This window comes from Phyllobates terribilis, unplaced genomic scaffold (assembly GCF_046119375.1).
Source record: "Phyllobates terribilis strain yellow unplaced genomic scaffold, ASM4611937v1 Scaffold_8__6_contigs__length_399053987, whole genome shotgun sequence".
Lineage (NCBI taxonomy): Eukaryota > Metazoa > Chordata > Amphibia > Anura > Dendrobatidae > Phyllobates > Phyllobates terribilis.
In genome coordinates, this window is record NW_027362768.1 from 340,706,119 (window position 1) to 340,731,355 (window position 25,237).

Sequence of the window (25,237 nt, forward strand, 5' to 3'; positions counted from 1 at the left end):
GTCACATGGTTAGTGCTTCCTGATTCAGTGTCTTCTTTTTCTGCTGAAAGGTTGGCATAATGGATTTGGGCCCTACTACAAGCCCACTCTAGCCATCTCTCCGGTCACTGAGAACGCTCTGTTACTCTTCTAGGTGTAGTGAACAAAGTCAGATGATATAATTTTTGAAAAAAAAAGCCGCACAGTTTTTGGCAGTTTTTCAAGGTGCTTTTTTTAATCAAAGCCAGGAGTGGAGTCAACAAGAATGAAAAATATAAGGGAAGGACTTCTACCTACTGGATCCTCTCCTGGACTTAGCTTTAAAATACTGCATCAAAACAGGCAGCTTTTTGTAAAAAAAAACAAAAACCTGTGTATGTGAAACTCTCATCAACACCTTTAGTAAGCAGTTTTCAAGATATTCTTAAGGGTATGTGCACATTGCGTCTTTCAGATGCTGGCGTAAAAACTGGGTTTTCGAAGGCAAATCCACTTCTGCAAAACGCTGTGCTGCTGCTTTTTAATAAGTGTATATTCTCAGCACTATTCTGGATTCACAGTTACACTGTTCAGTGCTGGTTTATAAGGTCCTTCAAGCTGCTGCTTTCTAGTATCTTTTCTCACCTCAATGCTAGATTCACAGCTACATTTCTGAGTACTGCTGTTTACTGTCATCCATGTTTTTTTCCGTAGCTACTTTTACACATGTGCTACATAGACACAGGAGAGCAGATATCCCTCATGACTAATTGACTTGTGTATGGGAGACATCATAGGAGCTCTTATCCGCCCACTAGCTAACAGAAAGACTGTCAAAATCTGTCTTGCTGCAGACAAAATGGACTGCCAGTTCCCTAAGGGATCAGAGTGTGATGTTAGTCACAACTCACGGACAAGCCGTGAGGCAGAGTAGTCAAACGTCCAGGGTCAGATACCAAGAGAGCACATAGTAGACTAAAGGGGAAAGAAAAAGGCAAAGTCAGGTCATGGTCTGAGGTCAGAATACCAGGAATATAGAGGATCAGAACAAAGGGGCTAGGCAAACGGATGGTCAGAATGAAGTCTAAGATCAGGCAGCAATAGATCAACAAACAGAGCACAGGAATACAAGGCAAACCACTGAGAAAATGCTACATTTGCCAGAGATCTGGGACTGAAAGCTCAGCACCTCCCAGTTTCATATTGGCGGTTGAGCTGTCAATCAAAATACTGACAGCTCAGCATGCCCCTGCACTAGATTGGATGACTGAGCTGCCAATCAAAATTCCGACAGCTCAAAACTCCCTTGTACTAGATTGGATGACTGAGCTATCAGTCACTGCGTCAAGACACACTGAGCGGAGGAATCGTAACACAGAGGCACTGTGTTGTTGCTTTCTAGTAAGTTTATCATCTCGCCTCTCCCCTGGATTCACAGTTAGACTTTGTGCGCTTGTCCAATGTTTGATTGCAGAAATTTCTGCAAGGTTTCTGCACCTCTTGGCAGCAAAAATGCAGCGGAAAAATGTTTGTTTTTGTTGCGTGTTTTGCATCTGTTTTTTATGTGTTTTTGCACAGCAATGAATAATTTTTGGAGCTAAATAAAGATATTTGAAAAAAGAAACATGGTACATCGCTTTAACCCTTGGATTACTATGGGACCTTGGGTGAGTATATTGGTTAATTTAAATGATTAAAGAATGTGTCTGTTGTATTTCAAATAAAATGTTTTATTCTCCGTGTGTGTTTATTTAACTCTTTACTTACAGGTTTAGTATTGAGGGTGTCTGGTTGACACCTCTTCATCACTAAACAGCGACACCTAATCCCATAAACCCTAATCCCGTTAGCCCTAATCCCATTCAAATATGAAGTGTCATTTCTGGGGCAGCTGAGGGCTGCTATTTTTAGCCTAGGAAGGGGCCATTAGGCCAACATATTCCCTGGCAATCAATAACAACTCACAGCTGTTTGGTTAGCCGCTATGTCCCAATGATCAGCAACCAGCAGCGCTTTAGACTCAGTGCCTTGTTGCTGCGTCCAAAACGCTGCGCTCTAATGCCGCACTTGTTTTGTCAGTACATACATACCGTATGTAATGACATTTCAATTGGTCAAAATCTGCAACAGAGACTAGCATCTCCGCTACAGAATTTGACACGCTGCAGGTGAGTTTACGCAGCATCAAAAACAAGTACTGTGGGCATGGGATTTCTTATAAATGAAAGAAAATGAAGAACTAAATTCAAAAAAATGTAGCGGACGCCCGCGTCATTTTCATAACCAGCAGAGGGAAAGCCGATAGCTGGGGGCTGATATTACTAGCCAGGGAAGGGTCCATTAGCTAAAGATGTTCCCTGGCTATTATTAACAGCCCACAGCTGTTTGTTTAGCGTTTACTGGCTAGATTACAGGGGGACCCCAGAAAAAAATTGATGTAGGGTCCCCCTATAAAATCTAACCAGCAAAGGCTAAACAGGCAGCTGTGAGCTGATATTAATAACCAGAGAAGGGGCCATGGATCCTTGCCCCCTCCAAGGCTAATAATATCAGCCCTCAGCGGCCCCTGAAATGGCACATCCATAAATTGTGCCAATTCTAGTGCTTAGCTTCACTCTTCCCACTTGCCCTAGTGCGGTGGCAAGTGGGTGGTAGGGTTGGGGTTCATGTCAGCCTTGTATTGGCAGCCGACATGAAACCCAGGTTAGTAATGGAGAGGCATCTATAAGATGACCCATTACTAACCCCATAGTCAAGGTTTTGAAATAAACACATGGCCTGAAAAAAATCTTTTATTTGAAATAAAAGTCCACAATGTTTTACTCTTTTATTTAAAAATAAAAAACACCGTATACTCACCTAACGCCTAATCAGCTGAAGCCATTGTCCCCTGTAAAAAAATAAAAAAAATAAAAAACAACCATATCCCTCACCCGACTGACGTAATAACATAATCCAGAGTGTCCCACGAAGATCTGGGTCACTTCTAGTACAGTCACACCAGCAATCACTGATGTGACTGCTCTAGAGGACAGCGGGCTATGCACTAACAGGAGTGCAATCACTCCTGTCAGTGTATAGCGCTGAGCTGCCGAAACTGAGGTCACATGATGGAGGTAGCTGCTCCTAGTAAGCACCTGTTCACACCTATTTTTTGTTCTGGAAGTGCCGGACAGTTTTTCCTGTTTTCATGTATAAGCTTTGACTAAGCACTCCGCCTCTATGCCAGAGGCGGTTTTAATTGAGCAGGATCTTATTAACCCACACACAAGCAGACATATGTCACTTAGAGAGGAGTTCACATTGATAGGGTCCTGGTATTTTGAGAAACGCCTTAACGTGGCTACCAGGTGCACATGAATTGGCCAATTTCTAAGGCTAAGATGGCTAAGATTTCTCATTTATTTCTATTTTCTACAGCAGTAATGCTATTCAAATTTCATATAATTCATGTTCACATACTTAGCGTTACATTGTGCTGCTTTGTTTGTTAGTTGTATATGCAGGTAGCTGCTCCTAGTTAGCACCTGTTCACACCTATTTTTTGTTTTGGAAGTGCCGGACAGTTTTTTCTGTTGCTATGTATCAGCTTTGACTGAGCACTCCGCTAGTGTTGAGCCACCCCCGTAGTGTTCGAGTTCGGTTCGGTTCGTCGAACACCCGTGTGTTCGCCGAACTGTTCGTCGAACTGTTCGTCGAACACCTTCGAACACCGTTAAAACCAATGGCAGGCAAACAAAAACACATAGAAACACATAGAAAACACCTTCAAAGGTGTCCAAAAGCTGACAAACTGCTCAGAAGACATAACTAACACATGGAAAAGTGACAAGTACATATAGTCATGCGAAAATAAAAGAGGTGGAGGAGTAAAAGGAGGGGGAGACACAGATATAGGCATGTCATGCCCTTCTAAAATCCAAAAAGTGAGAAGCCGACACGGCCAGTCCGCTCCTGCCCGTGCCACCTCCGTGTCGCCGGGTTTGTGCCAGAGCCGCGGTGAACCCTGACGGCCAGCCCCCCTCTCCCAATACTGGTGCCTGTCCGCTGGTGGGTCGAGCGAGCCCCCCTGTGGTGGAGGCAGCTCTAAGCTTTTTAATTTAAATTGTCTCTCTAATTTGAATGAATACACTTTAAATCCATTTACAAGGATCTATTGGAGGGCAAGTCTCATGCCAGCAGCCGCGGTAATTCCAGCTCCAGTAGCGTCCACTAAAGCTGCTGCAGTTAAAAAGATTTTATAAGGATCGAGCTCGGCTGTCCACCGCAAGGCATCCTACTGCCAGTCCCAGCCCCTATGCCTTGGGGTGCCTCCTGATGCTCTTCACTAAGTATCCCATGGTCCCGAAGCATTTCCTTTGAAAAAATTAAGTGTCTAAACTACAGGTGGTGCAGCTTGCTTAACAGCCGGGATAATCCGCTCACTAGCAGACACTGCTACTAGGCACAAAGTATTTCCTGGGCTAGATGCAGTTAAAAATTTGTAATTAGATACTCTCGTTGGATGCTGAGAAAGCATTCCATAGAGTCTCCTGGCACGCCATATATGATTCTCTTAAAAAGCTTGGGGTAGGGGTCTAGGGGACCCTTTTATAGCCAAAATCACGGCCCTGTATCGCAATACGTCACCTAGGCTGAAGATAAATGGAACTGTAGCACCCTGAGGGCTCGGTTGCTACAGACGTATTGCACCTCACCCAGAGGTGTGATATCTCACTCTCAGGTAAGGATGGAGTGTGGATCAGGACCCGACACCTGCATGCATTACACCACATTGCCGTGGGGCAGGGCGACCAATATGCCCCTGAGATGGGCACGACAGTCCCTGTCCCTGGCTGGAGTGGGGGGAGGGAACACTGAGGAAGGGGAACCCTGTAGTGCAGGAGCAGGGAGGAAGCAGTTCCTGGGTGCATTGAGAAGGGAGTATAAAAGGTGGGCACCATCTTAGTTCAGTGCAGAGAAGTCTGAGCAGAAGTGGCAGGGAGCAGGGGCTCTGCATGAGCTCTGCTCCGGAGGCGGGCCTAGTAACAGAGGCCCAGGCCTGGAAGAGGGAGAAGGAAGGAAGAGGAGCGGAGAAGGCTCCAGGAACGAGGAATGAAGGGATCCCAGGGGTGCGGACGGGCGAGTCGCCACCGCACGCCCGAATCCACCTGTGTGGAGGGGTCAGGCCAAAGGGGGAGACCGGTCCCCGAACTAGTGGAGGCAGGAAACGACCCTCAGCTAGAAACCGGAGGCTCTGACATTTTATGTGGCGCAGCCCCTCGCTACACCCGCTAGGAAGGCACCACATAGGGTCAGGGAAACTGGCGCCAAGTTTACCAAGAGGAGGCCCGAGGCAGCCGGACAGAAGTGTTGGTAAGAAAGGCCAGACAAAGGACACACAAAGGGGGTCCTGTGAAGTGCTCCAAAGTTATCTGGGAGTTGTCTGAGCCCCTCACCTGGTGAGCACAGTACGACGTGGGCAGCCGTTACCTGCAGACGTGGTCTGGATAATAAGAACTGTGAGTAAAGGCCCTGAACTGCATCACTGACTCCGTGTCGTTACTGCTGCTGCCCTGCACCATCACCCCCATCCTCCGCATACACTGCCCTGAAGCTATACTCCTCCCGTGGGGAGTTATGCTACGCTCTGCTGCACCCACAACACCAGCCTCAGTGGTCTGCCCTGTAGCGGCGGTTCACTCTGACCGCAATCCACGGGTGGCGTAGTTGGACATTTAAACATCAAAACCACATAAATAGTTCCGCCACTGGTTTGACCACCCTGAGCCACGGAACCGGGTCGCCGCCACGAAGACTACAACCACCAGCATCCACCAAAAAGGGTCCGGCTCCGGGTGTCCCAAGGCCCAGGGGGTGCGTCAGAACATTTTCATCACCTTTCACAATCACCAATGGGACAAGGCAGGGATGTCCTCTGTCCCCTCTCTTATACATCCTAGTGACGGAGCACCTGCTCTCATCAATTCGCCATAACCCCAATATTAGGTGGATTGAGGTGGGAGGCACCGAGTACAAGTGCTCTCTATTTGCTGATGATGTCCTAGTATATATCACTCAATCACATATATCCATCCCTGCTGTTATGGCTGAAATAGATCACTTTGTTACATGGTAAAATTTTAAAATCAATGCAGCGAAGTCTGAGGCCCTCGATGTCTCCCTCCCCAAATCCATATAGGATTCCATCCAGTCCAACTTTCCCTTTGCCTGGCCCTCACAGGGTATCAAATACTTAGGAATTCCTATTCATAGAGACCTCTCCCATCTATGTTATCTTAATTTTGGGCCCTTTATTGAACAACTCCATACAGACCACGGTTGGCAAGTTAGAACTGTAAGATTCACTACGTGAACCACTGGTGTTTTGTGGAAAAGCACATGTACACTGCGTTCCAAATTATTATACAAAAAGTGTTTAGGAGTGATAAGGGAAGAATTTGTTTGTTTGTCAGTTAAACTCATTGATGGTGATGTGTGTCAGGGCTCTTTATATCACTGTAAGCAATTGCAGACACCTGTGCTAATTAGTTTGGCAGGTGTGTCCAATGAAAGGCAAGACTACTTAAGAAGGCTCTCTCACATTATTAAGCAGCCTACATTTTCTGCCAAAATGGGAAAGAAAAAGGATGTGTCGGCTGCTGAGAAGCAACAAATTGAAATTTGAAAGCTTAAAACGGTTGGTAGGGTGATTTTAACCAATCATCAAGCTTTTACTCTCCCCAGGATGACACAGGGGTAGAAAAGTCGTTTCGGATCCATGATTTGTTCATCTTTATGAACGTGAGTCTGTCTACATTATCAGTGGAGAGCCGCGTGCGCTTATCTGTCAGCACACCACCAGCAGCGCTGAACACACGTTCAGACAGAACGCTGGCTGCGGGGCATGACAAGATCTCCAAGGCGTAAGTGGCTAGCTCCGGCCATTTATCCAGATTGGAAGCCCAAAAAGAGCAAGGGTCCAGTAACACAGTCGTGGCTTCAATGTTTACTTGGAGATACTCCTGTACCATCGTCTCTAGGCGTTGACTATGTGTCAGACTTCTTGTCTCCTGTGGCCTTGCAAAGGATGGGCTAAAAAAGTGGTGAAATGATTCCGCAAAATTGATGTTACCAGCAGATACTGTGGTTCTGTTACGGTTTAGGTCAAGGCATGACTACAATCAACATTGTGCGATGATCAGGATGAAGTGTCTTGGCAATCAAGAAGTATGTAGCTGATTCACAGTACACACGTGTGCGTGCTGATAAGGGCAAATTGAGGACTCTTTCCTACAGGCAATTACGTCAGGTTGAAAGAGCAGCGGCAAAAAAGCCTTGTCATAGCAGCAGACAAGTTTTTGAAGCTGCTTGTGCCTCCAACGTCCCCCTAACAACAAGATGCAGGGTCCTTCAGAGGTTTGCAGCTGTGCATGCGCCATCCTGTCGACCTCCTCTATCCACTTCACACAAGCAGAAACGGCTCCAGTGGGCCAAACATTACATGAAGACTGATTTCAAAACTGTTTTGTTCACGGATGAGTGCCGTGCAGCGCTCGATGGTCCAGATGGATGGAGTGGAGGATGGCTGGTTGATGGACACCCCACGCAAACACGGCTACAGCGCCAACAAGGAGGAGGTAGAGTAATGTTTTGGGCTGGAATCATGGGGAGAGAGATTGTCGGCCCCTTTAGGATCCCTGAAGGCGCTAAAGATGAACTCCATAATGTATGTGGATTTTCTCAAACAGCACTTCCTGCCATGGTTCAAGAAGAAGAACCGTGTATTTCACAGCAAGATCATTTTTCTGCATGATAATGCACCGTCTCATGCTGCACATAAAACATCTGCATCTCTGGCTGATATGGGCATAAAAGGGGACAAACTTATGGTGTGACCCCCATGCTCCCTTGACCTCTACCCCATTCAGAACCTTTGGAGCATCATTAAAAGGAGTGTCTATGATGGCGGGAGGCAGTTCACATCTAAGCAACAGCTCTGGGAGGGTATTCTGTCCTCATGCAAAACAATTGAAGCAGAAACCATCCAAAACCTGACAAATTCAATGAACGAGAGAGTTCAGAAGCTCCTTTCGAACAAGGGGTCCTATGTGAAAATGTAACATCACCTAGAATAAAGTTTTGAGTTGAAAACTGTTTGATTTCAGTTTCTAACAACCTGCTAATGCTTATAATTTCAAAAATGACCATTTTTTTGGTCTTTATTAAAATGAAAAGGTTGATCGAAAAGTTTGGGGGATCTAAGAGTGTGGCAACCCAGTAGTCATGATTACTTCGAATTCTGACAATATGAGGGTCATGCTGCAGGTAGTGCAGCAAGAAGGCACTTATGTGCCTTGCGCATCTTGGAGCCCCAAAATTATTTTCCGGGCTAGATGCAGCTAAAAATTATTTTTAATTTTAAATCTGGTGAAGCTTTAGTATAGATGGCCTAATAGGATCAGTGCTGCACACTGCTACAAAGCCCAAATTATTTTCCAGTCAAGATACAGATAAACATGATTAGTAATTTGAAAGCTTAAAACGGTTGGTAGGGTGATTTTAACCAATCATCAAGCTTTTACTCTCCCCAGGATGACACAGGGGTAGAAAAGTCGTTTCGGATCCATGATTTGTTCATCTTTATGAACGTGAGTCTGTCTACATTATCAGTGGAGAGCCGCGTGCGCTTATCTGTCAGCACACCACCAGCAGCGCTGAACACACGTTCAGACAGAACGCTGGCTGCGGGGCATGACAAGATCTCCAAGGCGTAAGTGGCTAGCTCCGGCCATTTATCCAGATTGGAAGCCCAAAAAGAGCAAGGGTCCAGTAACACAGTCGTGGCTTCAATGTTTACTTGGAGATACTCCTGTACCATCGTCTCTAGGCGTTGACTATGTGTCAGACTTCTTGTCTCCTGTGGCCTTGCAAAGGATGGGCTAAAAAAGTGGTGAAATGATTCCGCAAAATTGATGTTACCAGCAGATACTGTGGTTCTGTTACGGTTTGAGTGCTGAACACTTGACGGTCCCACGGTTGGCAAGTTGGAACTGTGAGATTCACTACATGCACCACTGGTATTTTGTGGAAAAGCACATGTAAGATTCTGCAACAGTCTCTGCAGATACTCCTGCATGCGTGCATCCCTTTCTATGGCAGGAATAATTTCTGCAAATTTACTTTTGTACCGGGGATCTAACAGTGTGGCAACCCAGTAGTCAGGATTATTTCTAATTCTCACAATTCGAGGGTCATGTTGCAGGTAGTGCAGCAAGAAGGCACTCATGTGTGTTGCGCATCCAGGAGCACCAAGTCCCTGTTGTGTTGGTGGCGAGGTAACAATCATGCTTCCTTCCTCTGTCCTCTCCCCCCAACCTCGCACAACAGAAATGTGATCAAGGTCTCCCTCATCTGATGAGTCTTCCATCAGTTCGTCCTCCACTTCTTCCTGGGCTCCTGCACCTTCCTCACTAGTTTGGCTGCTACCATGCGCCCTGGTAAAACCATCTCCCCCACCCTCACATGCCTGCCGCCTTGGTGCTGCCGACCGTCTGGACCTTGCAGATGTTAGCCCTTCCGCATACAACTCCTCCTCCTCTACTTCCTCCACCTCCTCTTGTGCCACCACCTGACTCCGAATTCTGTTTAACATGTGCTCCAGCATGTAAATCACCGGAATAGTCATGCTGATAATGGCATCGTCAGCACTAAACATCTTCGTCGCCATTTCAAAACTGTGCAGAAGGGTGCATAGGTCCCTGATCTGAGACCACTCCTCCAGCGTGATTTGCCCCACCTCTGAATCTCGTTGGCCCAGGCTATACGTCAGAACGTATTGCACCAGGGCTTGTCGGTGCTGCCACAGTCGCTGCAACATGTGCAGAGTTGAATTCCACCGGGTAGGCACATCGCATTTTAGCCGGTGAAGTGGCAGGCCCAACGACTTCTGTAGAGATGTAAGTCGCTGAGCTGCGGGATGCGAACGGCGGAAGTGAGCACACAGCGACCGTGCCCTCTGCAGAAGGCCATCTAGTCTGGGATAGTGGGCTAAAAATTGCTGGACAACCAGGTTCAACACGTGAGCCATACAAGGCACGTGTGTGACATTGCCCCGGCGAAGGGCCGCACCCAGGTTTGCAGCATTGTCGCACACGGCCTTCCCTGGTTTCAGGTCCAGTGGAGACAACCATTCATGAAATTGGTTCTCCAGAGCTGACCACAACTCCTCAGCTGTGTGACTCACATTTCCCAGACATTTCAATGTAAAAACCGCCTGATGACGTTGAGCCCTACTGCCAGCATAGTAAGGAGGTGTGCAGGATCCCTTCTGCGCAGTTAGAAAGCTTGTGGCATGACCAGACAGGCTTTGGGTGCAGGTGGAAGACCGAGAGGAGGTTGAGGAGGCAGAAGCAGTGGAGGAACTTTGACATAAAGAGGATTGACGCACAACTCGTGGGGACGGCAAGACTTGGACAGCAGCCCCTTGTCCTGCTGTCACCATAGTTACCCAGTGCCCAGTCAGCGACATGTAACGCCCCTGTCCATGCCTACTCGTCCAAGTGTCTGTGGTGAAATGCACCCTGTCACACACAGAGTTTCTCAAAGAAGCGGTGATGTTGTGTGCGACATGCTGGTGGAGCGCAGGCACACCTTTCTTTGAGAAGTAGTGCCGACTGGGCATCTGGTACTGGGGCACTGCGACGGACATAAGGTCTCGAAAATCCTCTGTGTCCACCAGGCGGAAAGGCAGCATTTCTGTAGCCAAGAGCTTGCAGATGGTGAAATTCAACCTCTTAGCTTTCTCATGGCTAGGAGGAAATGGTCTTTTACTTGTCCACATCTGAGGGACCGAGGGCTGGCTATTGTGCTTAGACGGGGTTGATAAGGGTGTCCCCGGCAAACTGCCGGTCTGTGAGGAAGATGCAGGCGGACATGTTAGGTTGCCTTGATCCAAAGGTGGTGCTATCGATGTCGGACAGCGCTCAACACCAGCTGGTGTTACCACCTCCAAAGAAAATGATGACCTGCCAATCACGCTGGCTGTTGCGGGTAAAGAGGTGGCAGGTCTGCGCCCCAAAACAGGTGTGACTGCTGTCCCCCCAGTCACAGAGGATGAAGAGGCCGCGGATGCACAAGATATGGCAGACGGTGATTGGCCCGGCCGGCTAGGCCGCATTGTAGCACACTGAGCTTCCCACTGCAACTTATGCTTCATGTCCATGTGCCGGTTCATGCATGAAGTACTCAAACTATGTATTTTTTGGCCTCTACTTAGCTTTTGCTGACAAATGTTACAGATAACACGAGTTGGGTCATCTTTATCGATCTGAAAAAATGCCCAGGCTATGCAAGGCTTAGCACCCATGCGACCTGAAGAGCCACCACGACTTGTGGTGAGAGGCAGAGTTGTGTTTGAGGATGCAGTTGTTGACGTGCTTCCAGTACTACGTCTCTGTCCAAGAAGGCGCAACCTGACCTCGTCGTCACTAGCATCTTCCTCCACCTCCTCTGCTGACCTCATCTCTTGGCTGACTGTGGGTTGACAGTAAGTGGGATCTCCGACCTCATCATCATCACCCTGTGCGTTATCACACCCGTCGTCCTCAGAGCCAACCTGTTCCTGCCCTGACAAAAAACTAAAGTTGTCGCTCCAATCAGGTATTTGAGTCTTATCATCGTCTTCCTCATTGTCTCCACCAACAGGAGTTACAGTTTGGGAATGAGGGTCTACATTATGGTCAGAACCTTCTGCATCTGGTCCTGGATCCGACTCATAAAGATTCTGGGCATCAGTGCAGATCATTTCCTCGTCTGGATTCACAGAAGCGCTGGAGTCGACCTCTGATTCCCAGGCTATAGTATGAGTAAACAGCTCTGCAGACTCAACCATCTGTTCTACCTCATACTCAGACGGGCAGCTGGAGATTTGGGAGCTGTGAGGAAGCAAGTGCGATTTGGGTGACACCTTTGAGGACTGGAGTATTTGTGATGTTGAAGTTGATGTGGAGGAGAGCCCACTTAAAGGAGCACTTGATATCCGTTGAAGCACCTGCTGTTTTTGTGCCTCATCTGGAATTTGTAGCGATTGACGTGGCCGTAAGAAAGGGATCTTATCACATTGTCCGCTAAAAGAAGTAGACATTTTAGTTTGGCTGGAAGATGGTCTTTCTTCTGCAGATGTTACTGTTGCTTTAACACCTACCCCACGGACACAACCTTTTTTCCCCTTCCCAACACGCCTATTCCCCTTTCCACCAGCAGCAGGCCTTTTTCCACTCATTTTGGTGGTTAACTAATTCACAACTCTGGAGTTGTTTGCACAAAAAAACAATGGATGGTAACCGAGCAGAGCTGAGTGGCCAAACTGTGGTATTAGGCCAAAACTATTGGCTGGGTTAGATGCAGAAAAAAATTATTTTGAATTTGCAACCTGATGGAGGTCAGTATAGATGGACTAATACAAATAGTCCCACACACTGCTAGAAGCCCAAATATTTTTTCAGAGGTACTGTAGATGCAGATAAAAATTATTTTTAATTTGCAACCTGATGGAGGTCAGTATAGATGGACTAATAGACCAAGTCCCACACACTGCTAGAAGCCCAAATATTTTTTCAGAGCTAGATGCAGAAAAAAATTATTTTTAATTTGCAACCTGATGGAGGTCAGTATAGATGGACTAATAGACCAAGTCCCACACACCGCTAGAAGCCCAACTATTTTTTCAGAGCTAGATGCAGAAAAAAATTATATTCAATTTGCAACCTGCTGGAGGTCAGTATAGAAGGACTAATAGAACAAGTCCCACACACTGCTAGAAGCCCAAATATTTTTTCAGAGCTAAATGAAGAAAAAAATTATTTTTAATTTGCAACCTGATGGAGGTCAGTATAGATGGACTAATAGACCAAGTCCCACACACTGCTAGAAGCCCAAATATTTTTTCAGAGCTAGATGCAGAAAAAAATTATTTTTAATTTGCAACCTGATGGAGGTCAGTATAGATGGACTAATAGACCAAGTCCCACACACCGCTAGAAGCCCAAATATTTTTTCAGAGCTAGATGCAGAAAAAAATTATTTTTAATTTGCAACCTGATGGAGGTCAGTATAGATGGACTAATAGACCAAGTCCCACACACTGCTAGAAGCCCAAATATTTTTTCAGAGCTAGATGCAGAAAAAAATTATTTTTAATTTGCAACCTGATGGAGGTCAGTATAGATGGACTAATAGACCAAGTCCCACACACCGCTAGAAGCCCAAATATTTTTTCAGAGCTAGATGCAGAAAAAAATTATTTTTAATTTGCAACCTGATGGAGGTCAGTATAGATGGACTAATAGACCAAGTCCCACACACTGCTAGAAGCCCAAATATTTTTTCAGAGCTAGATGCAGAAAAAAATTATTTTTAATTTGCAACCTGATGGAGGTCAGTATAGATGGACTAATAGACTAAGTCCCACACACCGCTAGAAGCCCAACTATTTTTTCAGAGCTAGATGCAGAAAAAAATTATATTCAATTTGCAACCTGCTGGAGGTCAGTATAGAAGGACTAATAGAACAAGTCCCACACACTGCTAGAAGCCCAAATATTTTTTCAGAGCTAAATGAAGAAAAAAATTATTTTTAATTTGCAACCTGATGGAGGTCAGTATAGATGGACTAATAGACCAAGTCCCACACACTGCTAGAAGCCCAAATATTTTTTCAGAGCTAGATGCAGAAAAAAATTATTTCTAATTTGCAACCTGATGGAGGTCAGTATAGATGGACTAATAGAATGATGCTATTGTAGCACCCTGAGGATTCGGCTGCTACAGGGGTATTGCACCTCAACCCAGAGGTGTGGTATTCCACTCCCGGGTAAGGATGGAGTGTGGAACTGAGCTCAGTTAGCTGCATGCACTACACACATCCCATTTCCGAGGAACAGACCGATGGTACTCCCACTAGAGAAATGTGCAGGTACGACAGAGTCTGTTCCTGGCTGGAGTGGGAGGGGGGTGGAACATCCCAGTAGTGTAGGGGCAGATAGGGGGAGCAGCCTGGGTAAAGCTAGGAGCTCATTGGGTGCTGGTCACCTGAGCTCACACATAGAGGGAGTATATAAGGTGGGAACCATCTTAGATCAGGGTCAGTCAGTCTGTCAGTCTTTTGTCAGAGCAGAGCAGAGAAAGAGAGCAGAGGAGAAGAGCAGCTCCAAGGCCCAGAGAGAGAGAGGAGAAAGAAAGACCCAGAGGGGGAGAAAGAAGGAACTCCAAGAGCCCAAATTAGACCAGAGGGTGAAGAGTTGGCAACAGGGTACCGGATCCCAAGCTGGCAGAGGCTACAGCACACCTTAGCCAGGAACCGGAGGTCGTGGGCAGGATTGATCTGCCACGATCACCCACTAAATCCACCCGGAAGGCAGACCAGGAATAGGGTCAGGGAACCCAGAGACAAGGGTTTACCACCAAGAGGCCCGAGGGAGCCGGACATAGGTGGATCCCTGGTGGGGAAGGCCAGAGAAGAGGACAGGACAGAAAGGGAGCTCAGGACCACGCTCCAGAATCACCTGGGGGTTGGCCGAGTCCGGGACCTGGTGGACGCAACACGGCTCGGGTGGTCACTTAAGGCCGGAGTGACCAGAACAACTGCAGTAAGTAAACAAACCCTGAACTGCACAGCCCGACTCTGAGTCTCATTTCCATCCCCGCTGCACCACCACAACCCCCATCCTCTGCAACTGACCCCCTGAGGCTATACCCCTCCCGTTGGGGGTTATACTACCTGAGCTGCACATACATCACCAGCCTCAGCGGACCCTGCTGCAGCGGCGGCCGTATTGACCGCAATTCAACGGGTGGCGTAGTCGACACAAAAGAACATCTAGTAACATCATAAGGACTGCCACACACTGAGCTTGACACCCTGGGCACGGACCGGGTCACAGCCACTCGGAGACTACAACCCCCATCTGATCCGGCTCCGGGTTTCCCCAACAACACTGGCCCAGGGGGCGCGTCAACTTTGGCGTAGTCGGCAGGATAACGTGCCCGCAACAACCGGGTACTGCGTGCCTGAAGAAAAGTTCACCGTTACCTTAAAAAGAAGTCTCCTGCCGGTTCCGGAGGGTCCCCGCCATCGGGCCCCATCACAGGTCGTTTCCCGCCGGTTGTCCGCCATTTGCAGCTTTTTCCCGCCATCCATGGAGTTTCCCGCCACTGGGAGACGATTCCCGCCATTTCCAAAGATTTCCCGCCTTGGAAGAGCGGACGCCATTATGGGCGTGCCAGAGGGTGGCAAGAGGCCACCTCCCATCGTGGGCCAGGTCGAAGAATGGCGCCAAAAGCGGAAACCGCGCCCACCAACAGAGACTGTGATGCTGGAAGTGTCCATCAGCGTAAGAGAACTGCCCCTGGAACTGAAGTTGCCCCGGGACCACCCTCGATGTGGGCGGAGACAGAACAAGAGAACAAAGATGGGTGTCGCCTGGAGCAGTCTGGAGAGAGCGCACCCGGAGACAAGACGTCTGGAAGAGAGTCCAGAGAGAGCCTACCCGGAGATGGAGGGAGAGTCAGGCAGCACCGACCCAGTGGTCAGGAGCCTGTTGCAGGTCGCCACTCCAGAAGGCCTGCTGGAGATCCTAGCACAGCTCCCCCGAGACCGGGAGTGTGCACAGACCGCGCTGGAGGGCCTCGCACGGAGGATGGCCCGGGTGCAGCGGGAGACGTTGGCGGAGTGGAGCCGAGAGATGGCCCAGCAGACCGAAACCCGTCAGCGGAGCACGCCACCTGAGACGAGGAGACAGACCGCCTCTGAGGATGGCGCAGGAGGAATGAAGGCAGGAGACGGCGCCGAGAAGGGAGCTGAACGGACGGAGGCAGGTAAAGGGGACGTCTCTACCCCGAGCCGAGAAACCGCGTACCTGCCCCAGCTCCCCGTCGCAGAGCCCGAAATTCCCCCTGCCGTGCCCGTCGCTGCAACGTCACCGCCGCAGACTAGGCCTCAAACAGAAGCCGCGACCCCTGTGACGTCACACGCCTCGACCCCGAGCGTGGCCAAGCAGGAAGTACCATTGGCCTGGTCGCAAGGCCTAGTACCCCCGGGCGCCGCAATACCAACAGCGCCCCCTACCTCCGCGGAGCCCCCGGCCTGGTCGCAGGGCCAAGTAACACAGGGCGCCGCCGTTCTTACGGTGCCCTTTACTTTCAAGGTGCCCCAGGCCTGGTCGCAAGGCCTGGTTAACCCGGGCGCCGCTACCACCACGGCGCCCATAACACCTAAAGTACCGCACCTGGGTGAGGACCTGTTCGCCCAGCATACGTGCCCGGATGGGCAGCCCTTCGTATGGCCCCAGGAATACATCCAGCTGGAGCTGCAAAAAGCAAGGGCCATGTGCGAACCCCTGATCCCGGCTCCAAAGCCCATGAAGAGGATCTCGCCCCCGCTAGAAGAGACCCAGTTTGAGTGGGATCCCACCGGAGAAGACCTCATGGGGTTCACTCAGGAGACTCGGGCAGCCGCAGCAGAGCGTGCAGAGTGCTGCCGCCAGCAGCTCGAGGTCTTTGAGAGGGAGAAGAGAGAGAGGCGGGTCCGGGAACAACAAGCCCAAATAAGGAGCGCGGAGCAGAAGAGCCGGACCAGGAGAAACCCCCGTGCAGCGCATGGTCCCCGTACCATCGGGACTGTGATAAAGTTCAATCTGCAGCATGGGTGGGGTTTCATCAGGGATCACCGCACCCCAGGCGACGTCTTCGTGACCAGGAGAGACGTTGAGTCCCACCTACCGGAGGGACACAGAGGTCATGACCTGTATTTAGGGGACGAGGTCACCTTCACCCGGCACAAGTGTGCCAAAGGACCCTACGCCCTCCATGTGCATCGCCTGACGGAGGAGGAGCTGCGGTGTGAGGAGGAGCAAGAGGACCCGGACGGGTCTGAAACTGAAACTGTCCACAAAGAAAGAGCAGGAGGACGCCGTCGTTGAGTACGGTAGTGAAGAGACTGTATATAGTTACCCGTAAGGGTACCAAAAACTGTTGCTGCTATTATGTTCCCCGTTGGGACCAGCCAAGAGTGAACTGTTAACCCCGTGTGTCCCTAGTTCCTAATACCTGGCCGAGGACTGAGAGCGGCCATAATTCCCTTGTATATAGTTGCGCTTCCTAAAGCGCCCCCTACCGGTTTTATAGGAAAACCATTTTCTTAAAGAAACTGTTGCACTATACCCGGTCACAAGTTGCACCGTGACCGGAGGTACCAGAAGACAAGAATGTTTATATGAAAAGTTTATTGCTGCTGATGATGTTTTATATGTTTTATATGTTTATGTTTTATGAAAAAAAAAAAATGTATGTTTGTGGATGTTTATATCTTACAGCCCGAGGACGTGCTGTGATTTACCAGGGGGGAATGTAGCACCCTGAGGATTCGGCTGCTACAGGGGTATTGCACCTCAACCCAGAGGTGTGGTATTCCACTCCCGGGTAAGGATGGAGTGTGGAACTGAGCTCAGTTAGCTGCATGCACTACACACATCCCATTTCCGAGGAACAGACCGATGGTACTCCCACTAGAGAAATGTGCAGGTACGACAGAGTCTGTTCCTGGCTGGAGTGGGAGGGGGGTGGAACATCCCAGTAGTGTAGGGGCAGATAGGGGGAGCAGCCTGGGTAAAGCTAGGAGCTCATTGGGTGCTGGTCACCTGAGCTCACACATAGAGGGAGTATATAAGGTGGGAACCATCTTAGATCAGAGTCAGTCAGTCTGTCAGTCTTTTGTCAGAGCAGAGCAGAGGAAGAGAGCAGAGGAGAAGAGCAGCTCCAAGGCCCAGAGAGAGAGAGGAGAAAGAAGACCCAGAGGGGGAGAAAGAAGGAACTCCAAGAGCCCAAATTAGACCAGAGGGTGAAGAGTTGGCAACAGGGTACCGGATCCTAAGCTGGCAGAGGCTACAGCACACCTTAGCCAGGAACCGGAGGTCGTGGGCAGGATTGATCTGCCACGATCACCCACTAAATCCACCCGGAAGGCAGACCAGGAATAGGGTCAGGGAACCCAGAGACAAGGGTTTACCACCAAGAGGCCCGAGGGAGCCGGACATAGGTGGATCCCTGGTGGGGAAGGCCAGAGAAGAGGACAGGACAGAAAGGGAGCTCAGGACCACGCTCCAGAATCACCTGGGGGTTGGCCGAGTCCGGGACCTGGTGGACGCAGCACGGCTCGGGTGGTCACTTAAGGCCGGAGTGACCAGAACAACTGCAGTAAGTAAACAAACCCTGAACTGCACAGCCCGACTCTGAGTCTCATTTCCATCCCCGCTGCACCACCACAACCCCCATCCTCTGCAACTGACCCCCTGAGGCTATACCCCTCCCATTGGGGGTTATACTACCTGAGCTGCACATACATCACCAGCCTCAGCGGACCCTGCTGCAGCGGCGGCCGTATTGACCGCAATTCAACGGGTGGCGTAGTCAACACAAAAGAACATCTAGTAACATCATAAGGACTGCCACACACTGAGCTTGACACCCTGGGCACGGACCGGGTCACAGCCACTCGGAGACTACAACCCCCATCTGATCCGGCTCCGGGTTTCCCCAACAACACTGGCCCAGGGGGCGCGTCACTATGCCCAAAAGATTTTACTTCACTAGGTGCAGTAAAAAAATTGGTATTCTATACACAGGTGTTATATCTTGCAACACAGATAGGCTACTCCACTGACTAACACACTCTGCAATAGGCCAAAAAGGATTAGCTTTGCTAGATTCAGCCAAATGCTGTGAAAAAAACTTGCACAGCACTGGCACAGACCTGCCTGGCAAAAACTGATAGGAACTCATGTAACCTAGTCCTGAAAAGGACTCCAATTACAATTAGTCTTTACTCCCACAACCTATCTATTTAAGAGCACAGACCTCCCTGATAAAAGTCGTAGGAAATGCTGTAACCTAGTCCTTAAAAGGACTGCAATCACAACTATTCCCTACTCCCAAGCTATCTGTATATTTGTGCGAAAATTGGCTTGAAATTAACAAGGTATAGCGCACACAGCAACAGCGGTGCCGTCTAACACGCAGCTGCAGCAGTGAGAAAATGGTGGCGACGGGGAAAATGGCTTGGTCTTATAGGGCAAGGACATGTGACATACACTGCCAATGACACATGCCCTTGCTTGTGTGAAAAAAAGCACTTCGCTCCGTGTGTGCGCTGCTGATAGGCTGACAGATTGCACCTCCCCACTGCAAATGCGGGAAAGAGAAAAAAAAATGGAGATCTTCATTGTTCCTGCAGAGATCCATCCCCTGCCCCTCCCCCCACCCCGCTGTACACTCAAACTGCGTATTAACATTAATTTTCATCATTACTGAGAAAAAATCCAGTTATGATTTTGGTGCACGAACAGTTATCGAACATAACCTCGAACAGCCGAATTTTTCTCAAATTGTTCGTGTTCGCCGAACGGCTCGAACACCGCCCAAAACAGCTCGAATTTGAGATTGGCGAACAGTTCGAGTAGAACAACGCTCATCTCTACACTCCGCCTCTATGCCACAGGCCGTTTTAATTGCAGCAGGATCTTATTATCCCACACACAAGCAGACATACAGTGGGTACGGAAAGAATTCAGACCCCTTTAAATTTTTCACTCTTTGTTTCATTGCAGCCATTTGGTAAATTCTAAAAAGTTAATTTTTTTCTCATTAAAGTACACTCTGCACCCCATCTTGACTGAAAGAAACCAGAAATGTAAACATTTTTGCAAATTTATTAAAAAAGAAAAACTGAAATATCACATAGTCATAAGTATTCAGACCCTTTGTTCAGTATTGAGTAGAAGCACCCTTTTGAGCTAGTACAGCCATGAGTCTTCTTAGGAATGATGCAACATGTTTTTCACACCTGGATTTGGGGATCCTCTGCCATTCTTCCTTGCAGATCCTCTCCAGTTCCATCAAGCTGGATGGTGAACGTTGGTGGACAGCCATTTTCAGGTCTCTCCAGAGATACTCAATGTGGTTTAGGTCAGTGCTCTGGCTGGGCCAGTCAAGAATGGTCACAGAGTTGTTCTGAAGCCACTCCTTTGTTATTTTAGCTGTGTGCTTAGGGTCATTGTCTTGTTGGAAGGTGAACCTTCGGCCAAGTCTGAGGTCCAGAGCACTCTGGAAGAGGTTTTCATCCAGGATATCTCTCTACTTGGCCGCATTCATGTCTCCTTCAATTGCAACCAGTCGTCCTATCCCTGCAGCTGAAAAACACCCCCATTGCATGATGCTGCCACCACCACGTTTCACTGTTAGGATTGTATTGGGAAGGTGATGAGCAGTGCCTGGTTTTCTCCACACATATCGCTTAGAATTATCACCAAAAAGTTCTATATTCGTATCATCAGACCAGAGAATCTTATTTCTCATAGTCTGGGAGTCCTTCATGTGTTTTTGAGCAACCTCTATGCAGGCTTTCATATGTCTTTCACTGAGGAGAGGCTTCCATCGGGCCACTCTGCCATAAAGGCCCGACTGTTGGAGGGCTGCAGTGATAGTTGACTTTGTGGAACTTTCTCCCATCTCCCTACTGCATCTCTGGAGCTCATCCACAGTGATCTTGGAGTTCTTCTTTACCTCTCTCACCAAGGCTTTTCTCCCACAATTGCTCAGTTTGGCTGGACGGCCAGGTCTAGGAAGACTTCTGGTGGTCCCAAACTTCTTCCATTTAAGGATTATGGAGGCCACTGTGCTCTTAGGAACCTTGAGTAATGCAGAAATTCTTTTGTAACCTTGGCCACAATTCTGTCTCTGAGCTCCTTGGGCAGTTCCTTTGCACTCATGATTCTCATTTGGTCTGACATGCACGGTGAGCTATGAGGTCTTATATAGACAGGTGTGTGCCTTTCCAAATCAAGTACTATCAGTTTAATTAAACACAGCTGGACTCCAATGAAGGAGTAGAACCATCTCAAGGAGGATCACAAGGAAATGGACAGCATGTGAATTAAATATGAATGTCTGAGCAAAGGGTCTGAATACTTTTGACCATGTGATATTTCATTTTTTCTTTTTTAATAAATTTCTAAAAATTTCTGCATTTCTGTTTTTTTTCAGTCAAGATGGGGTGCAGAGGGTCTTGGTATTTTGAGAAACGCCTTAATGTGGCTACCAGGTACACATGAATTGGCCAATTTATGCGCTAAGATTTCTCATTTATTTTTATTTTCTACAGCAGTAATGCTATTCAAATTTCATATATTTCATGTTCGCATACTTAGCGTTACAGTGTGCTGCTTTGTTTGTTAGTTGTATATGGAGGTAGCTGCTCCTAGTAAGCACCTGTTCACACCTATTTCTTGTTTTTGAAGTGCCATTTTTTTCTGTTTTTGTGAGGTCACATGAGTTCATCAGCTGATGAAAATTCTCACACAGCACCACCGGTGCCGTAATTGAGGTCAACGGAGCTCATCAGTTGATCATCAGCTGATGAACTCATGTGACCTTAGAGTGCTGCCGGGTGATCGGATCGCTGTGGGACATCGGGATTACGGCGGTAGGTGAGTATAATGTGCTTTTTATTTTAACATTCATTTATTTTAACTTTTTGTTTTTCACTGCGAGCACAGACGCCAGCTAATGACAGCTCCCATCAGCCTCTCCTGCTCTCTCTATTGTCAGCGGCAGCAGCCATAGGCTGATGGGAGGAGTATTCTCTCATCAGCCGACTCCTGTCACCCGCGGTCAATTCTTTGTGCGTTTTTGCCGCGTTTTTGACCCATTGACTTCAACTGAGTCAGTCAAATCCACAAATATTTTTATACCTGCGTTTTTGCTGCAGATTTGACTGACTCAATTGAAGTCAATGGGTGAAAAACGCGACAAAAACGCACAAAGAATTGACATGCTGCAGATTTAAAAGCATTGACAATCCTGACAGGAAAATTCCTGATCATGTGCACAGCACTTCAGGATTTTCATTGCATTAGCTGGCACACGGATTAGCTACTATTTTTGGCCCATTTCCACAAGGGAAAAAACACAGTGAAAACGCATCAAAAACACACACAGTTCACACAACCTTACGCTGCTCTGGACTCCTGTATAAAGTCCTCCAAGCTGCTTTTTAGTAAGTGTCTTATCTCACTTCAGTGCTTGATTCACAGCTATACTGCTCAGTACTGCCATATAATGTCCTCCATGCTGCTGCTGCTTCTGAACATACACTACATAGAGACAGAACGGGCAGGAATCCCTCTGGTCTGTGTGATCTGTGTATGAGCTAGTGGGTGGGGAATAGCTACTATGATATCTCCCAAAGATAGAAGACAACTAACTCAGAAACTAGAGATGGAGTATGCAGAGTGGAAAACAGGCAAATGAAAAATGCAGAATGCAAGTCATATAATAGCGAGATAGTGTTATTCCTCGTGTGTACACATCACCGCTTATTCTAAAGAGTCACCGTCTTCTACAAACTCTTTGTTTCTATTTTTCTTCTTATTCGGTCAGTCCATAAACACTGTTCCGAATCCATCACCAAGAGGTCAAATATGACTCCATACCGCGGCTTACGTCTGCTGATGATATATATAAGACCGGTTTATTGACCCATGGCCCCAAACATTCCCCAGTGTTTGTTATTGACAATGATTGGTGACTCGTCATTGACTTTATTTTCTTTTTATTTCTATTTCTGTCAATTTTCATCACCAGTCACAGGGTCTATTAACAGACACATTTTCTAATAACAGTGCTAGTTTTGGTGACACATACATATTCATACCAGAATAAGCCCCCATAACAGAGCTGGCCACAGTGTCGGAGATAATTCACTCCGTGCAACATCCACCACATTACCCCATAACAGTGGCAGTAACAGTGCCCCATAATAGTGCTACCTATGGTGCTCAGAGCGCAGCAAATAATACCATTCAAAGCTCAGATAATATCATCATGTAATACCTACATAGTAGTACCATGCAATAAACACTCCATATGGCGCCAAAATAACAGTGCTATGTAATACCCAACTCCTAAATAATACCGCAGCAAGCACCATGATGTAGGTCTAGACTTTGGTGAGAAGGTAGTGGAGGTCCCTATGTTGTACAGGCAGGGGCGTACGGTACCGCAGGTCACAGAACTGTTATGGGACCCGTGAGCCGAGGGGGCCAGTTCTCCCAACATTCTCCATATAGGTACTGTGAAAGTTGTGAGGATTTGCATAGAGTGGGTTCACATGCTGAGCCCACTCCATACATGGCAAGTGCCGACTGTTTTGCACAGCAGACACCCGCTGGTAATTAGCTCTCAATTTAACCACTTAGATGCTATGGCAAACAGCCACTATAGCATCTAAGTGGTTAGACAGGTGAGGGGGCTCTTTATTACCACCAATAGTCCCAGCAATACGATCACATGCTGAGTCCACCCTATACCTGGCAAGTGCTGACTGTTTTGTACAGCAGACACCCGCTTGTAACTGAAGCTACCTCTCAATTTAACGACTTAGATGCCATAGTGGCTGTTTGCCATAGCATCTAAGTGGTTAGATGGGGAAGGGGGCTCTTTATTACCACCAATAGTCCCAGAAATACGATCACATGCTGAGCTGACAAGTGCTGACTGTTTTGCACAGCAGATACCCACTTGTAACTGAAGCTAGCTGTCAATTTAACCACTTAGATGCTATGGTAAACAGTCACTATGGCATCTAAGTGGTTAGATAGGGAAGGAGGCTCTTTATTACCATCATTAGTACCAACAATGCGATCATACGCCGGGTCCACTCAATACCTGGCAAGTGCCAACTGTTTTGCACAGCAGGCACCCGCTGGTAACTAAGTCTCAATTTAACCACTTAGATGCCATGGCAAACAGCCACTATGGCATCTAAGTGGTTAAACGGGGGAGGGGGCTCTTTATTACCACCAATAGTACCAGCAATGCGATCACATGCCGAGCCCACTCCATACCTGGCAAGTGCTGACTGTTTTGCACAGCAGACACCGCTGGTAATTAGCTGTCAATTTAACCACTTAGATGCTATGGCAAACTGCCACTATGGCATCTAAGTGGTTAGACAGGTGAGGGGGCTCTTTATTACCACCAATAGTCCCAGCAATACGATCACATGCTGAGTCCACCCTATACCTGGTAAGTGCCGACTGTTTTGTACAGCAGACACCCGCTTGTAGCTGAAGCTACCTCTCAATTTAACGACTTAGATGCCATAGTGGCTGTTTGCCATAGCATCTAAGTGGTTAGATGGGGAAGGGGGCTCTTTATTACCACCAATAGTCCCAGAAATACGATCACATGCTGAGCTGACATGTGCCGACTGTTTTGCACAGCAGATACCCACTTGTAACTGAAGCTAGCTGTCAATTTAACCACTTAGATGCTATGGTAAACAGTCACTATGGCATCTAAGTGGTTAGATAGGGAAGGAGGCTCTTTATTACCATCATTAGTACCAGCGATGCGATCACACGCTGGGCCCACTCAATACCTGGCAAGTGCCGACTGTTTTGCACAGCAGACACCCGCATGTAACTGAAGCTAGCTCTCAATTTAACGACTTAGATGCTATGGCAAACAGCCACTATGGCAATCTAAGTGGTTAGATGAGGAAGGGGGCTCTTTATTACCACCAATAGTCCCAGCGATGCGATCACAGGAACTCAATGAGATGTTTAATTTGGACCTTTGTTATGGGGCCCCTAGAATTCTACGTAGAGGCCAAATGCCCCATCTTTTCATGGTGGTAATGGGCTCCAGGTTTCATTGGAATAAAAGCTCTGTGAATACTGAGTTCTTTGATTTCCTGATACATACTTTGAATACGCTACTATATCGGCATACCGTATAAGCCACATAGTATAATTTTTTTTCACTATGACCTATGTAAACAATAAAGTTATGCAGATGGATAACACTCCAAAAAAAAGGCCAAAAAGGAGCTCAGGCTCAGTGGTAGATGATGTATTGGATGGCACCATAGACATCCAATACATTGCAGAACACGCACATCTATACCAGAATAGCCGTATGTTAGCACCGAGGATTTTTTTTACATTGATTTTGAAGCAGATTCTGTTCCAAAAAGTTATTCAACTGCTCCTCAATAAGTTTCTTATTGATTTAATTGGGAAATCACGACTGTAGTGCACATGGTGCTGCTTTTACTATGTGGTTTTTCCATGTAGGACCTGAAGCAACAAGTCAAATCTTGAAGAAGAATTTCTGAAAAAAAAAACACTTCTAATTTGACTACTGAATCATTCGTAGAAGAAATAAATCACGTAAAAAATGCACC